Here is a 13,163-nt window from a genome sequence, read left to right as displayed (position 1 = left end):
TGCTGCAGGAGTCGGTAACTGACCACTGCTAACCAAGAGGTTTTTTTTTTTTAAACGCCATTCGCCGAGTCACGTCAGCATATTTAGACACAGCCGGCAGGACCAGGGGAGATACAGAGATAACCATAAACATGTCACCCAAAATGCAATGTTATTTGCATTCATATAGGAAAGAGGCAAATTGATGTGAGGTCATACAGGGAAGGTGAGGGTTTATGACCTGTGCATAGCTCTGCTGTCAGCAGCTCTGATCTATCGGACCGGCCAGCCTTGTGAGCCTTTATGCCTGATTATATTATCATGGATGACAATCAATGGGAATGAAGGATCGCTCTTACACAAAAAGAGGATGTGGAACAAAAAAGGGATTTTTTTTTTTTTTAATAATCGACACAGACTTAAGTCATTTGAGTAAGTGATGGTGGATCACTGTGTCTAGGAACTAGTTGATTAAAAAAAACCTATTCAGAGCTGCTTGGGTCATTTGGGCTCCACCCCTCCACCCTACAGCATTACTCCTCCCAAAGGGCTGGCATTTTGGGGAGTTTCTCCATTGGCGAGATGCTTTCATTCTGGGCATCCTCCCCGCGCCCATAACTCAGCGTCCCTCTATCACACCCTTGCGACTGGCTGTCATAATCATCGGCATTATGCTACCTCAATGGGCCTGATTTACAAGTCTGGACATGGAATCGGAGCCGCGCCAAGGGGTAAACACGAGGCTGTTTGCTCTCTGTTCCTGTTTTTTTTTTTTTTTTTTTTTTTTCCTCCCTTTGCATCTAATGATGATACAAACCAATATTAAGGATAGAAATGACCAGATAGAGCACATGCTGTTTATACTGGAAACATTGTTGTCTGTAGATTCATTTTTTTATTTCACAAGATTGTATGGGGTCAAATCAGCTTAAAATGAATATAAAACAAGATAGAAAAAAATAGAAAAACAGGCATTGTAAAATTAAAAAAAGAAGATTTTAAAGCAATTTTAAGCTCAAAAATACATATTGAAAACTTAAAGGAATTATTAAAATTGGAAACAATACAATTGAAAATGTATTTTTAAAAATGTAAATTTGAAACTTGAATATAAAAAAAAGTTTATTTGTACTTTCAACTCTCCGTTTGTTTTTATCCCTGTTTGCCTTCAGTTTTCCTTTTTTCTCTGCTGAGCTGATCCTTATTTTACTTTTTTTTTATATATATATATCCTTCAAGTTTTCAATATTTTTTTTCAAATTTTTAATAATTCCTTCAAATTTTGAATTTTCGAGTTTAAATCTTCAAATTCAAAATGTTCATGTTTTTCATTCACTTTAAGTTGATTCTGATTTGACCCCATAAGATTTCACCAAAGCTGAGACATATGGTTAAACAGTACACAGTAAAAAGTGAAAATTAAGAAAAGTTTTAAAATATCACTGGTGACACTTAAAATCGATCAAGAGATGACTGAAGTTTTAAAACAACTTTTCTTTTGTTTAATCAAATAATGTATAATTGCAATTAACTCTTTTGACCGAAAATGTGGTTTTAATTGCAAAAAAACTCAACATAACCCTATAATATACAATGAAGACATTTCTAAATTGGGGGGGTGACCAAAAAAAAATGTTAATGCCCACTCCTATGAAGATAGTCTTTTTTGTGTTTTTAAGATGTTCTCGTAGCATTTGTATCCTAGTAGAGGACCTATTTTAAAGAATTTGTGTTTCTGAGTATGTCTAATCAAATCACACTGTATTAGAAAACTGGATGCTTGAAAATGCTCAGACTAATGAAGCATACTGGCCTGTTTACGCTCGGCTGTGCGAGACATGATTAGCGTTCAACACTCCTGTTGTAGCAAATTGCAATCCTGAATCAAAACTGTACGATTGGATTGATCCAATATCGCTCGTCGGTTTTTTAGCGCCGCTAATGTTAGCTTGAGGCTATAAGCTCACTTGGAAAAAGAGCTCTCAGCGACGGGAATGGAGCAGGTTCCTCTGCGTCAACAGTCCCGCCCACAACCCCGAATTATGTTTCTAATGAGCTACTGCCGCTGTGCGTAAAATATGTTTTTTGACTTTGGCTAAAAACGTTATAATCGCAATTAAAAGGAAAGAAAAAACACTGGAAACAATTTTATAGTGGAAAAACTATGGTCAGAGTGGGAGTTTAATGGCTTTACATAATACATCTGTATTTATTTTTAATAGTATCAAGTCATAAGAGCAACAAATATTCCAACTTTATTTTTTTTAAATAAATAAATGTTAAAAAAGATAAAAAATAAAACGGTTTGGTCATTTTCTTAACCTTGACCTTTAAATCCTTGTTTTAATAACAATATTAGCCCATATTCATTTACCTATTGCTATTGTGGACATAAACCCATTTTTTTTTAAATATATAGACTCAATAGTGTTTCATGCTTTCTGATTGAAACAACAAATTGAAAGTACAGCGACGGCATTTCTGACATGCACCAGCCATGCAATAAGATCCCACGCAGAGAGAAGCACTCCGCCTTTCCCTCCAAACCCCACTGCACATCATATCTACAGATAATATCCAATTTCTGTTTTCTTGTATTAAATATTTCTGCTGGTGCAGAAACGGAGGCTGTAATTCTGGCATCTGTTGTATTGAGTCTTTTAATAAATTAGCCATTCAAGCTTGTTTATTTTTCCTCCCGCTGAGCTCCAACATTTGGAGGGAAATGACACTGTAGTTAATAAACAAAGCTGAAATGGGCTTTCTGGACTGTAAAGTGTATAAGGTGTCGCAATAGTAGAGGGAGCCCATCAGCAGAAAGTGCAATGTTGTGAGACCATTTGATAGACAACAGCACAGCAGGAGAAAGAAGAGGGGAAGTGGGATTCTGCACTTGAGAGCCAAGAGACACTTTCAGTCTCTTTCTCCCCAACTGCTCCCAGTGCAAGAGACACGGGCCGCTGCACAGACAGATGGCGACGCCGTGTGCGTGCGTGCGTGCGTGCGTGCGTGCCGGGCGGTGTGTCCGTGCGTGCATGTGGTGGGTGGTGACGACGTTCGGCTTTGTAAAAGAGCGAGAGATGGAGCGTGAGGGATATAAGAGGAGAAAATGAAGGAGGAAAAAAAAGTGAGAAGAAGAGAGGGTTGTGACTTTTTTATGCAGCCATTAATCTTCTTTTTTTTTTTTAAACATTTATATATTCAACACTAAAAAGGAGTTTTGTGTTCCAGTACGGCAGCAGAAAAAGCTCATTTGCACCGTCATGCATCTAACCTGCAAAAAACAGTCGAATTTGGAGCTAACAGGGACTGAAGGTGTGGGGTGATAGTGGCCGGGAAAATTAGGCATTGACACACTGCCACCTACAGGACGTTAATGTAAATTCAACTCTTTCATCTACACGATTTTGTGTTTTAATTTTCCCAACTTCTTTGGAAAAAGTTCCACTTTCTGATGATATTTTCCTTATTTTTTAGATTAAAAGATGGAAAAAGTCACATTTTTATTGTGATTTGAAATAATTTCAAAAACAAAAAAGTAAAGGTAAATAAATAAATGATTTTTAAATGAAAATAGATTAATTTAAAACATATAATATGCCCCAAATGACTGCAGTCTGCATCGCTCAAGGTGAGGAAAACAGCCGAATGTGAGAAGGAACAGCATCTTATATCCTGTGGTATAGCACCATCAAGTGGTTGTGCCACAGAAAAAAATGGACTATTTTACAAAAATATGCTCCAATAAATATAAATATTTAGCTTTATGCATTTATTTCTGGTTTATTGCATTATTTTAAAACTATTTTTATGTTTTTATTAATTAATTCAAAGGTAAATGTAAAGAAATTATCATATTTTTTGTGATTAAAAATAATAAACCATAGATTTAATTTGAGCATTTCTTGGCTATAGTTCGTTTATTAAAAATGCAAACATCACTTTTTAATGTTTTAAACAATCACATGTTTACTATCTTTTTTTTATAGACAAAACCATAAATACCATTTGTATTTATTTCCATTAATTTTCAATTCAATCTGAAAAAATGGCAAATTGACTAAAACTACACTCTAAAAAGTTAAATATTGCATCACTTAACAACAATTCTGACATTTGTTAATTTTAAAATTAATAGTTTTCATCAAATTACAATTTGTGGTTGATGGTTTAGCCAAATCAAAAATTTAATTTGATAGAAACTGATATTTTTAAGTATAACAAATGAATCCCATGTTTTACTTTTTACAGTGTAGCCAATTAAATGTCTAGAGTTTGGATTTTTTTAAAGCGATTTAAAGTCAGAGAATGAGCTTTAGAAACAGGTGAAGATTTGAGAAAAAGTCATTTGGGGATTATCTTTAATCGTCATTTTAATGACTCTGCCTCCTTTATTTTCTTGACGTTCTCTGGCCGCTGCTTCAGCCTGTAATTCGGTGTTATTGTGGCTTAGCCGAGACTCATCTCGGGACGGCGCTGCCTGCTATCTGACCTGAAACAGATTTGATCCATTTTCCAAAGCATATCTGACTTTTTCAGACAGGCAGTTTTCAAAAGAAATATGTCAGCAGTCTGGGGATTATGCTTTTGGCTAATCACCAAAAGGCCCAACCTGCCTGGGATTTTTTTTTCAGGCATTCCGAGCTAAAGTCCTTTTTCCCATTTAGATGCTTATTTCGATCTTCGTTTGCTCTCATTGTACGAGCACAATCAGATGTATTAACTATTAACTTCACGCTCCACTGACTTATATGATTATCTTATGCAAATGAAAAGTGACTTAACAGGAAGGCAAAAAAGGTGGACTAATTTCACGTCCTTGTTCTACTGATGTAGATCAAATGGGCTCATCGTCATTCATCTGAATTTCCTCTTGTGAGGGGAAGCGTGGAAAGTTGATGCAATTAACTCTTTCTTCCGAACCACCCGGTTCAGCGAGCTTTCCCTTTCACGTGCAGAACACGCTCCGTGCACATCTCGAATGTGGAAACCTTTATTCGTTGGCCTTTTTAACGTATGTGACTCAGCCCCGCGACATGGGAGATGAGTGTGATGGATTCCTGGTATCACGGCTAGTGATGTGCTGCAGGTCTGTAACCGCCGTTCCCCAGCCGCAGCTTATTGCAGAGTGAAGCTGAGCAAGATATACTCTGAAGCTGCTGGACTACATAATAATTTATAGGCAAAAAAAAGCCCTCCGTGTATTCATTTTGCAATATTTATACCCGGGATTTTCTTCTTTTAGACCTCGGTGAACCCTTTTACGCCGGAGCTTTGGCTCCTGTGTTTACATACTGTAACTTTTCAATCGTTGATTCAATCAAAGTCATTCCAGATGATTCTGAAGCATTGCTATGCAACACTTTTTAGTTGTGAAGTGCTTGCACATTCGACGTAAACCAGTTGATTCTGAGGTTGTGTCTGAATTCCTACACTACTCACTACCAAGTATGTTTGACTACAGTTCCAGCATCGTGTGACCTGGAAATTTCCCAGAAGTCTCTGCAAAAAAGCTGTGTGCATCAATGCTCACAAGATTAGACAATATAGACCACAGTGCATTGTGTTTGAGCACATTTTGTAAAAAATAAACAATATTCTGAATTATTTTTTAGAAAACATCCAAGTTTGTACCATCAGATTCATAAAGTCTTCAAATCTGATATTTTTGGGGTTTTAATTCTCGAAATTGGTGATGTCACATTTGCCGTTTGAACACCAGAAACCAAACGCCGCGCTTAAATACACCAGATTCTAGCGGAGAGGTGTGGAGCGTTTGAGCGTCCAAATGAGACGTCTAGTGGTGCTTTTGTTTCAATAGGTTTATGCTAGTAAAATACTTGTGGAGTAAGTGACTAAAGTGTTCTTTATCAAAGAAAAGTGCATAAAGTTTAAAATATAAAGGAGGGCGGAAATTAATATGGATACCAGCACTGTAAAAAACAATGATCATATAATATTTAACAAGCTAAAAGTTCATATTATGCCTCAATAATAATAAATTATCTGACATAAAATGTAAAATTAATTAAAATACGACATTGTGAACTTTTATTTCCACATTTCTTGTTCTTTGAAGTGAGAAAGCCATTTGAGATTCTTTTCATTTTAGATCTTATTTGGAGCATTTTTTATTTGTTAACTTAAAATTCATGTTTTTATTACAAAATACGTAGGTATTTATTGCTATACTGTTGCAAATGATGCTAAATCAATATATTGTGCTTCAAGTTTTTTCTAAAAAATGTTTTGGTAAAAACAAAAAGATATATTTGTAATAAAAAAAAAAAAAAACAGTGCTAGATCATAGATTAGCAATGTTTGCCATATCGTGATACTATTTATATCGTGAGCCATGTATCATGAATCACATCACATTGTGAGTTTCACTGAGATTCCCAGCCCGATATTGTTACTAAGGTTGCCTAGAATCTGGAAGTAAGACAACAAATTAGCCACTCTTTTCACTATGGCCACTTGAATTGGTGATTTTTCTTTTTTTTATGTTTATTTGTTAATTTTACACATTAAATTATAAAAACAATAATTTAACACTTAACCACAACAAATATCTTGAATAATATAAGTCTCAACTTTTTGTAATTGCAAAATGTTACCGTCTTTGCCCGAGTCATTTCAGTTCAAAACTGATTTTTGTCCCGTTAGGTGATATCAGTGGTTTTATGTGGTTTTGGTGTTCCAAACAGCAACGACCTGCTGGTTCCAAGAAGCCAAAATTTCTATTTAAAACATAAACAGCTATTACTCAGTTAATATAAATGTCAGAATAACCCGTCTTGCTCTGATACCTCTTTTACACGTTCTTGATAATCATAGTTTTTTTTTTTTTTTTTTTTTCCATTACATTTTTTTTCTGTCTTGAGAGTTATTCAAGTTGACCAATCAGACGCCTTAATAGATGTATTTGGTGCTCGCTTGCCCTAACCTTGGACGTCAGAAACATTTAATTGACTGACTTGTGTGACCCACTTTTAAGAGGCAGGGATGTGGACTTAAAACAAGCTTACTTCTGATTGGTGAGAGTGGTTGCCATGGAAACGATGACTAGGAACAATTGCTGCCCATTGACGCCAATACGGGGACGACCATATTGTGAAAAAATGGCGGCTGAACCGACTTCTTTTGGGCAAGAAGTGAGTCCTTCTCTATGGGTGATGTCACAATCACTCAGTCCAGTTCTCATATACAGTCATTGGTTATATTTACTATTACTTAGGGAAATATGTTGAACTTTTAGGCTATAAAGATGATGATACATTTTACAAAAAAATATTAAGATTGACATAGAAAACTTATTTCCCAGTACACAAAAGCAGTTTTATGTGCTGCTTTAAATACAGAGTAAAAATACCACTGCTTCTTTAGCAACACTTACCTTATTAGTGTTATTTTATGGTTTTTATTTCTGAAACCAGAAATCACATAAACTCATAAACAGCTTATAAAGGTTTAGCTGAACACAGGAGGGTTTGTGTGAGGATTGAAGCCGACCTACTGACTGTGTGGTCTACAGAAACCCAACACAGAACGGACAGACTCACCGAGAACTGAGGCTCGTTGTTGGGTTCATGCAAATGCCAACATGCTGCCCGCTGCTGCAGTTTCACCTCGCCGACACACCACTTTAATCACTGCCCCCCTTTGCCCCCACCTGGAAGAAAAAGCCCGACATGAGCCATTGTCAGACAATTAGCGACTTTACTGTCAACCTTTCATACAAATTCAACGAGAAAGACAACAAAAGTAATAGAACGTAACAAAGGATCATGCATATTTTTTTGAGGAGCATCAATCTGATTTTACATGTTCAGTCGTTATATTTCTATTTTTTTTCAAAATTAGAGACAAAGTGGAATATTTAAAACAGGGGTCTCAAACTGGTGGCCCCTGGGCCTTTTGTGGCCCCCAGGTCGATATTTTGCAGCCCTGCCTTAATATGAGAGTTCAATATCTTCTGCATGTCCACGCTTATTTGATAATAGCTTTGTATATTGCTTTGTAGACATGACATTGACATGAAGTAATGTTTAATAAACTTGCTCATCAGACATAGACAATGGACCAAAGATACAGATAGTGGGCGCAAAAACACATTTTTGGCACAAATGGAACCCCATACGCCCAAGCCTCAGCCAGACTCTGCCTTCAGTGGCCGGATTTTTATTTTATTTTAATGGCAAATTTATTCTTACTTCTCCAAAAACAAGATGGACAAATGCAAAAGTTTCTGTCCATTATGTTCAATCACTTTGAGCATTGTAGATTTCTCTTTTTTTCAGTTCATCTCATTGTCAGCAGTTTTAATGAGTTGACAGGAAAGTTTCTAGGTCTGCTAGAACTCTAAACCAGGTCAGCTGGCACTGCGGTAAATTCTGCTTTATGCTGAAACCTCGTCTGACAGGCCCAGGTATGCGCAGTCTTTGGTAAAATGGAAGCCTTTTTAGCAAGCGTCTGCAACTCTGTATTTCTATAAGGTAACTGCAAATTTAATCTAAATGTAACGCCTCAGTGGTTCTTGGAGACGACATCAGAATAGCCTCAGACTGGCTGAGCTTCCTTCAAGTCTGCTGCTGTCATTAACAATCAGTGAGTTGAGTTCTATTCTGTCTTAGGTTTCCACAGGAGTTGTATTCTCCCTACTATAAGTTCCTCCGGAGAATAGGACTCAGCAGCCAAAACAAAAACACAATAAGAAGTTAAAAAAGATACATACTACAGTGTATAAGTCGAACTTTTGGGGATTATCTTTATTTAGTTTCATGAAACATAAGTGGAATGTAGTATATTAGCACAGCAATGGAACGATTATTAAGATAACCTTAGCATTAACAGCATGCTAACAAGTCAACTAAACTCTTTATATCACTTATTTCTTCATACGCGTCGCTTTTCAAGAACTCCGCCTAGCCTGGTGCAAAGCATTTCGCACACCAACCCTTTCGTAATGCAAGTGTAATCCTTCAAATAAAAGAGTCAATGCACGTTTCAGGCTTCTGCATTCAAAACTCTTGCATTCCAGTGTAGCTACTCTAATTATCTACGACCGTTTTGGGGCGTTACATACAAAATGCGGCGCTTGAAAGTTAAATCAGGTAAACTTTGACCAATCAGGGGCTCTCGTTTGGATGGAGAGGTTCAAATCCCACTTCTGACACCAACAGGGATCAAAGATCCACCATAGACGTACTTGGGCGGAGTCTTCCTCTGCGTCTCGCTTCCTCTGGGCTTCAGGCCACCCACAGTTTTTACAGAAGTGCCAACGGTTTGAAAATAGATCATGGAGATAAGATTAATAATCACGGTTTGGAATTATTTGACACTTAAGTCTTTCACAAATCAGAATAGAAATGTGAAAGAAAAAGCCTGGAATAAGATTCACGAGATTTGCACTGCATTTGGTACCAAGCCTTTTCCAACTATAGGTGGCAAAAATGGGATAGTAAATAGTAACAAAAAAAGAAAAAAAAAGAAAAATTTCCTCCTTGTTTGACCAGTGCGAACACAAAGGGCTAAACACGCATTCTTGAAGATGCTAGTATCCCATGCCCTGTGTGAATGTAGCTCAAGACTGAGCGAACTTTTTCTTTGTCAGTGGCAAATATTAATACACACAACTACAGTGCCCTCTAGTGTTTATTAATGAGAAAAATACAAACACAAGCCAATTTATTAGAAAAAAGAAAAATCACATATAAGTTGAATTTGAGTAAAAGTTGCACAAATGTACAAACTATAAAAAAGTGACTTATTCTCCAAAAAATACAGGACCTTAGACCCCCATGAAGAGTGTCAAGGTCTTCCATAGATTAACACAACACTATTGCAAGCACAATCTTTACAAAAACACAGATTCACCTTTTTGAGTCTTGAGGCTACACGTGAGGGATAAAAACAATGTAAAAAAAATCAAGGCGAGGGCCATGTCGGCCTCAAGTGCAACAGTGCATCTCTGATTTGATCTCAACATACTTTTCCTGCAAGTTTGTTTGATAAGTTCACAGGAAATCCTGCAGACATGTACAAGAATGTTCTGGTGTGCGCCAGCTTGTGCCCAGGGAACAGTAACTCGCAGAAACACGAACGCTCCAATTACGGCTGCGCGTGCACGTCCTCTGGGGGGAATCCACGGCACTGCTCAATGATCTGAGAAACACCACCGTGATGGAGGGTAACTTCACTGCAGCTCCAGAGGACACGGACTGCACTTTTAATGATCCCGCCACTATAATGCTGATGATAATGAGACATTTTGAGACCTCCTGATTGGTGGCAGCGGAGTGGAACATATGCGGTCAAGCGAACTTGAAAGAGAAAATCCGAGCCGTCCTTCGCATGAGACCAAGCAGGGGGGATCTGAATCGCTAACAAACCTGGCTTTGACACAAAAGGTTCTAGTCAAAGACAGACTTTTTTGGCAAAGTGCTTTATTTTTGGTTTCCCTCCAAATGGAAATCAGCTGCAGCTCTTTGGGTGTTTCTGAAACAGTGATGTGGCAGTGGAGGTGGCTGTACTCCAGAGGGCGCTATTAGCTTGCTCTAACCAAATCACAGGGCTGAAAGAACAATGTTCCCGCCATGAAAATTCGACTCCGGTAATTCACATCAACTGTCGAACGGATGATTTGTGGGAAAGCTGGGGACGGTGGCATTTACTTTGCAGGCTTAAAAAGAGAAGATGAAGAAGAACGGCAAAGAAAATACTGAAAGGCACAAAGGGGAGAAACCAATTTACTGTGGCTGAACGATTTATCATGTCTGGCCTTTATTTTTTTATATCTTGATCTATACTAAAATGATAAAGTCTGTTGATTTAATTTTTGTGTTTTTCACATACTTTTTTATTTTTGTATGTTGTTCAGGGCTGACATTTAAACACTAAAGTGGATTAGTGGGGTTATATTAATGGTAGTTTGACTGAATATGCTTTTTTTTGTCAACAAAATAAAAGAATACTTACCAGTTTGGAATAAGCTGTTGCAGTTGCTGCCTCAGACTAGAGTGGTGACAGAACAGAACTCCTCAGAATTTCCCTGCAAAGAAAAAGAGATAAAGAGGTCAGGGCTGGTCGGGCTTTTTCAGGTTTTTTATCGCAGTCCATTCAACAGGGACAGGAACCGACGCACACTGTGCTGTGTTATCAAAAACATAAAAAACTCGTACAACTGATTTTCTGTTGTGCATAATAGGAGCTACTAAAAACAGACTGCTGACGGTGCCTCCACCTTACTCCGAAGACAAGATGGAAGCATGTTTTTTTTTGCGTCTGTGTTGAAATAACTGACACTTCCAGCAGCAAAAACATTTTTGCAGAGTCGATAAACCCACGTAGATATCAGACAGCCTATATGAGCAAAGTAGAGCAAACTAGACTCCTTTGACAATCACATGTCATAGAAGTGATTGGCAGTTTCTCTTTTGTCCTGCATGAAGATGAAACAAACAACTACGCAACATCGTGCATCTTCAAAGTCCATCCAATAGAAATCCAGTTTGACCTTTTTTTCCATCTAAACACTTGAGATGCAGGAAGTGCGTGTTTACTTTGGAGATCAAAGTTTCTTGCCGCATCACCATCTAAAAATGGTCTCCTTTCATTATGCAAGCCAACAAAGAGGAGTGCCTGCTCATGCACCCCATTCCAAGCACACTGATTAATTAGCTTGTATAATTAGCTTAATGATTTAGAGAAACATGGCCACGGCCACCCAAGAAGCTATGCTAATGGACCCCTGTCTGCTGCAATTAAAATCCCCATAACTTAGCGGCGGTTGTTTGGGAAGTTCGCATGACGGATGGGGAAAAAGTAGGTCCTGAAGAAAATCGATGGAGCTGGTGTTGAGCTAATGAACTTCCATCTTGTCAAATTGGGATCGGGCGCGTGCGTTTGCACCGAATATATGTAACTGGAATGCCGGGAGCTCACAGAGTGTTCCAGTTTCCCGCTGTGAAAAGGAATTTTTGGTGCACTTATGCCCTATTAGATGTGGAATGTGATGCTGCGAGTGTGAAAAAGTGGTGCAAATTTACCACCATTATCGATAACATTTTGCTATTCTATATAATTTCTGACTGCCAGTTACGGAATGATAACCGGCTCCCTGTGTGAGCACACACTGTAAGGAGGGTGAGTTAGGACGTGGACTTGAGGACTTTACAGTTTCCATTAAATATGAGTCAGGCCTGACAGTATTTCTGCTCCCTGACAGTAGCATCAGCATTCCTGGCTGCACTTCAGACATAAATCGCTCATTTATGACCCCCCTCCACTGAAAAGTAACGAACAGAGACACCACCCCGACTCATAAAGCTACCAGGATGTTGAGGTGAGGGTGAAGATGGCCAAAAGGGAGCCGTTTGGATAAAAATAGGAATCATTATGTGCTTATTTTTTTAGTGCTCTGACTGACTGTAGGGAGGATCTCACTCAGTCATCGGTCACACATAACTCACTGCTAACTTTACTGCTGACTAAGTATAGCAATAATGGCCTCCCATTACGAGGAAACAAACCTCAGGGGATAGAAGGACGATGGACGGATGATTCCATTTTTATTTTATGGGTTAAGGACTACTTTTAGGGAATTTTTGAGTACAGATTTAAAGTTTAATGCAATGTTTTCAGAGCATAATATGATTTTTACTCTTTTTTTGTGCTTAGCATTTCACTTCTCCTTCTAATACTTATATAACTTGAAATAAAGTAAAAAAAAAGAATAAAATTGATGAGTATGAGCCAAAACTGTGAAGCAACGACTACAAATAATCATTTTATTTGATGTGAACCAACTCATTTTCCCTTGAAATAGACTCATTTGGAAAGAATATTTTTGTCTTTAACATTTTCTTTTCTTCTTCCAAACATATTTTAAACGATATTTTACCCATGTCAAGTTACTTTTGTTTTGCTGAAAGCAGCGACTGACTGGTGAGGCACTGGCGTCATCAGTCAGATTTACAAACATATGAACCCTACAGAGCAGCTTATGCACCATTTTATTGGTAAAAGTTACATTGTGTTATTTAAATTTTCACTTCAACATTTTTCTTTTGCATACAAATTTTAGCACTGGAAAAAAAATACTTTTACCTATAAGTCAAGTCCACCTGCTGTTCTTTCTGAAGAAACACATGGACCTAATGGTTGTAGAAGTCTTTCTTCAGTTT

At 37.7% G+C, this 13,163-nt stretch overlaps 1 protein-coding gene across 43 annotated transcripts in view; it reads right to left on the bottom strand.

Annotated features, from left to right (window-relative positions):
- LOC112155773 (protein tyrosine phosphatase receptor type D) overlaps positions 1–13,163 on the bottom strand; it is a 454,394-nt gene that overhangs the window by 261,303 nt on the left and 179,928 nt on the right. For all 43 annotated transcript variants that reach the window (XM_024287656.2, XM_024287657.2, XM_024287659.2 and 40 more), the window contains 2 exons: positions 10,957–11,029; positions 7,542–7,651 (listed from right to left, as the gene is read on the bottom strand). The gene's annotated coding sequence lies outside the window, so the exon portion shown is untranslated. The remainder of the gene's footprint in view (positions 1–7,541; positions 7,652–10,956; positions 11,030–13,163) is intronic.

Source organism: Oryzias melastigma, linkage group LG18 (genome assembly GCF_002922805.2).
Source record: "Oryzias melastigma strain HK-1 linkage group LG18, ASM292280v2, whole genome shotgun sequence".
Taxonomy (NCBI): Eukaryota; Metazoa; Chordata; class Actinopteri; order Beloniformes; family Adrianichthyidae; genus Oryzias; species Oryzias melastigma.
The sequence above is the reverse complement of the archived record's forward strand: the minus strand, read 5'-3'. Positions and strand labels throughout refer to the sequence as shown.